General features: G+C 39.8%; 1 long non-coding RNA gene across 1 annotated transcript; it reads right to left on the reverse strand.

The window, feature by feature from the left end:
* Nucleotides 1–1,347: 1,347 nt before the first annotated feature.
* Nucleotides 1,348–4,241, reverse strand: LOC135406815 (uncharacterized). The gene is made up of 2 exons (XR_010426492.1): nucleotides 3,122–4,241; nucleotides 1,348–2,083 (listed from the first exon to the last, which is right to left on the reverse strand). It is a non-coding gene; the product is annotated as an uncharacterized LOC135406815 (long non-coding RNA).
* Nucleotides 4,242–4,762: the final 521 nt, after the last annotated feature.

The raw sequence follows: 4,762 nt of genomic DNA on the forward strand, positions 1-4,762 counted from the left end.
GCCTCTGTAAGCACAGATGCAAGTCTTGGACCTCAAAAGCAAAACTTCTGAGCTGCTGCAACTCCTGACAGCTATTAAAGTGTAAGATGTAGTTTGAAAGAGTAGTTTATCCTATTGGGCACAGAAGATAACTGTATTTCTTGGGCCTTTTGATGTTAAAATGGATTCTAACCACATGTCGGGGTAAGCATGGCTGATCTGTAACCCTTGTGATCAAAGGTCTGGGATTGAATAGCAGCATCTCTGTAAAGACTAATAGATACAAAACCCACACTGAATATGTCAATTTAGGTATTTCTAGCAGAAATACATAAAAAATGGGATGCACAATGCTTTTCTGATTTCAGAAAGTTTTCAGTTTCTTTTTTGGAATTCAGGTTCATTTAATTCCATTTAATTTCTATTCTTACTGTTCTCCTCTACTATCACCCTCCTTTACTAGACAATATCCTATTTACTTCTCTTCCTGTGAATTTGCACATTGGAATTATCTTGACGTCTAGACCTAACATTTTTATTAAGCATGTTTTTACGTTTTAAAAGTGGTGGAAGACTGCATACTCTTCAGTACTGTATGCCTGGTTAAAAAAACAAAAAAAAATTTTTTTGTCTCCATGCTGGCTACTTAGTTTGTAGCTACTGCTAATGTAAGGATCAGATCATAGTTTATCTCTAGGGTCCTGTCTCCAGGAATATATTTATCCGAGTGTGTTGCTGAGTCAGCCCTAGTGACACATCATGCCCCCTTGGCTCTGGAGCCTGCCATGCTCTCTCTCTCAATTATGTTCTGTAGAAGCATCAATAGCTTGTGTCCTTTCTTCAGCTGCCAGCTGATCATTCACATTGCTCCAGTGTACAGTGTCTCAGTGGAGTTTCTATCAGTTTGACCTTTATGTTTCAGATTAACAATAAAGTCGAGAAGCAGGTACTGAACTCTTCACTCTTGTGACCAGTGACAGGACTCGAGAAAATGACGTGAAGCTGAGTCAGAGGAGGTTTAGGCTGGATACTAGGAAAAGATTTTTCACCCAGAGGATGGTTGAGCACTGGAACAGGCTTCCCAGGGAAGTGGTCACAGCACCAAGCCTGACAGAGTTCAATAAGTGTTTGGACAATGCTCTCAGTCGCACGGGGTGACCCTTGGGCGTCATGCATAGGGCCAAGGGCTGGACTCAATGATCCTTGTGGGTCTCTTCCGACTCAGCATATTCTATGCTTTTAATATACAATTACAACTTTGGGTCAATATTCTGTGGTTCTCTTTTCATATGAGGAATCAATAACAGTAATTTAGAGAATTATCCCCTCCCCTCCCCCCTCTAAAAGATTATAGCTGGTTTGGAGTAATTTCAGGTGTTTGGACAACTGCCTTTTATTGACATTACCACTTAAAACTTTAGGTTCTTTCTTTCACAAACTCTTTCTATTGCAGGAAACCTGCAAGATAACATAACATGCAGAGGACTTTATTTAATTTCCAAATTGCTCTTTTTGTCCTATAGAAAGTCAGCTGAGAATTGAAATACATTTCTTGCTTTCTCTCCAGATTCACCTGCCATCAGAATCAGGGCACCTGACACAATCACAGCCATGACACAATTCAGCCACGGCAAAAACATCAGATGAACTTCATGTGGCTGGTGGGGCAGGGGCTGATCTCAAGTGATGTTTATATTGAAGAGCCTGTAAGGCCTGGCAAAGGGATTTAACCTACTGTGACACCTATATTCAAATGCTAGTCACAGGGACAGAATAAAAATATTTAATATGCAGGCTTACAAAATCAGTGTTTTCCTCTTCTCTCTTTTGACAATATTTTCAATCAGAGTGACATTTGATCCTATGAAACTGATTGTCTGCAATTTTTGAAATGAGTACTTAATGCCTTCTGTTCCGTCTTTCAGCATTCCTTGGCAAAATATGTACTTTACAGTTGAAGAATTATATGATCTAATTATTTCAGCCCATGCAGCAACTCGCTTCCAATCGCTTCCCTCACTTTTGAATTAGATAATTGCAAACCCTGATGCTTGATATCCACTAATCACCTACTTGAAGTATCGATCTGAAGCCTTCAAGTCTCCTAGAGATGAGAAATAGACACATAATGACTTGATTTCTGCAGAGAGAGACAACTGGAACACACTGACAGTTTTGTATAGGAAATGACATCACCAGCAGCTTCACCTGCCTTCCAGCTGTGCCTGAATTATATAAAACATCCTCCAGAACCCCACCAATATACCCTTTTCCAATGGCTGTTGGCTCTGACTTTTGGATCATCTCCCATTTAACAATTAGCAACACTACCTTTTCTTCTTCATAGCTTTCAGAAAATTATACATGAGTAATCAGATCAAAACCCTTGATGTTTTTACTTCCCTTTTATGTTTTCAGAAGAGTTTCATTAATAGGTTGGAATCACAAACTCCTTTTTTCTGTTCATATATACACCCATGTAAATAAATCAGAGAGAGACAGAAGTTCAACACATGAACAGCCTCCCACAGAGATTCAATTAAACCTTGCTGGGTTAGATTTCATTCTGGAAGAAAAAACTCAACCAGCCTCAGGTTTTCACAGCTGAATCACAAGTATGCACTTTTCATAAAACATATGCGTATACTCAGTGCTTTACAACCTAATTGTGGTCCTGGGCTTAAATGATTCACATGTTGCACTGAAGTCTGCATTTTTAAAGGCATTTTGAACAAAACAAAAAAGAATTCTAAACAAAAAAACCTATTCGGGACAGGTTGGAGAATTAGAAACATTATGAAAAACGAATTAGCCCCAAAATTCTTCTGCCTTGTGCCATGCATTATGAAACAGCAATAAATGCCTTGAAATGTCTCACTGCTAAATTATCTGTTTTGAAAATGAATTATTAGTGAAACAGACGATTTAACTTGAAGTAAGGGACCATGTGTTGTGAAGATCTCTGTATTAAGTCACCCAGGAGAGTGCTTTTACATGCAATTCAAATATAAGCACCTGCCTTCCAATTATCTAATAATTTGTTTCTGCTGTGTAGTCATCCCTGGGTGCAGGCATTATCCCAGGGTAGACACGGGAAACTTGGTGTAAAATTTTAAGTAAAATCCTGCCTTTGATTTCTTACCTTGCAGCTTTCTCTTTCCACACTCATCAGTTCAGAGGAATAAGAGAATTCTCCAGGTCTTATGACTGTGATAAAAAGACAAGGCATCAGAAAATAGACTACTGTACTACGCTGGAGCAGTGACCTCACTGGCACATTAGCTTTTCTTTCATAGAAATCAGGCTTTGATGGCCTGAACACAATGAAGGAGAAGTGGAGATTTATCTGCTTGTATAACTTCTCCTCACTCTTTTCCCTTTATCAGCTCACACAGTAGTTACTGTGGGCCACAACAAAAATTTGAGGTTAGGTTAAACCACTGTAATTAAACACACTCAATGCAGTTGTGAGGTGCCCAGTAACTACATTTTACCAATTGTCTACTATTTTTGTAAGATGCTCAATTTTTTCCTCTGTTAGATTTATGGCAATGCATTTGTGGTTAATTATATGTTTGAAAAATATTTCTGCTGCCTTTGAGTTTCACAGATGATCCCTTGAGAAAAAGTAAATAGGAGAATTTAATTTACTTCTTTATATTGCATATTCTTCTTTGTGCCAAACCTCTTTCTTAGATTCCTTCTTTGCATTAGTAGCCTGTATTTTCTTACTTACCCTTTACTCTAAAAACCTTCCATCACCATTGCTAGCTCTAATATCTGCCAGGACCTTTTTTCAGGTTAAGGCTATGAGAAGTGCAGATGATGGTTAGATTGTACAATGGGATTATGGAAGGATAATGGGAAACAATGAGAAAAGAGGGACAAGGCACTCTGTGGTAATAAAGGGAAGAGTAAGGGAGTGAAAAAGCATCAGTAAGAGGAGAAAATACAATACAGATACGAAAACCAACAGGGCAAGTAAATCATTAGTTACTGTATCATAACAGTATCCAAGTATTCCCAGTGAACGTATGTAGGAGGCAACAATGCCATGTCAACAACCTCACTGCACCCTCCCAGAGGGTCACAGGGCAAGGTTTAAATAATTTCCTGATGGGAATGATTCCCCATTTTGCCTTTGGGTAAAGTATTAGGCAAATGATCACAAGCGGTCCCAACCAAACCAGTGCCAGGTGGTAAATTAAACACTAAGAACTGGGATTAGAGGACACAGTGCTGGTGTGTAAGGGAGGAGGTTGATAAGGATAGGTTACATTGCAGTAGTTTCTTCATTATAGCTGAAATACTTTTTTGTCATTTTGTTATGCCAGTATTGTTAAACTAATTTGCTGGTTGGCATGGTGTCCTGGGCAGGAGGTGGTGCACCTTTCTCCTGGGCAAGAATTTTATATGAACAGGCCCCTTACAGCAGACTGCTGAATGCTGCCGCAGCCAAAGCGCCCCAGGCATAAATGGCAGTGAGAGAGAGAGCTCTATAGTTGTCAACTAATATATGTTGGTTGTCATCCAACATATGTGTGATAGTTTCAGTCTAGGCCTTCCTGGAGACCAGCTTGTAACCAGGAAGGAACTAGGGAAGTGACCAAGGAAGTATTCCATGCTATTCCTTTACGTAAACTGAGGTATAAATAAGCCGGCCAGAGAGACCTCTCTCTCTCTTCTCTTCCGGCGAGGTTTGGGAACAGTAGGTCCCTGCGTTGGTCTTGCTTATCTGGAGCTGAGGCCTGCAGCGACTGCTGTTGTCTGCCATGCATGAGGG

The sequence above is a fragment of the Pseudopipra pipra genome, chromosome 2, assembly GCF_036250125.1.
Source record: "Pseudopipra pipra isolate bDixPip1 chromosome 2, bDixPip1.hap1, whole genome shotgun sequence".
Classification (NCBI taxonomy): Eukaryota; Metazoa; Chordata; class Aves; order Passeriformes; family Pipridae; genus Pseudopipra; species Pseudopipra pipra.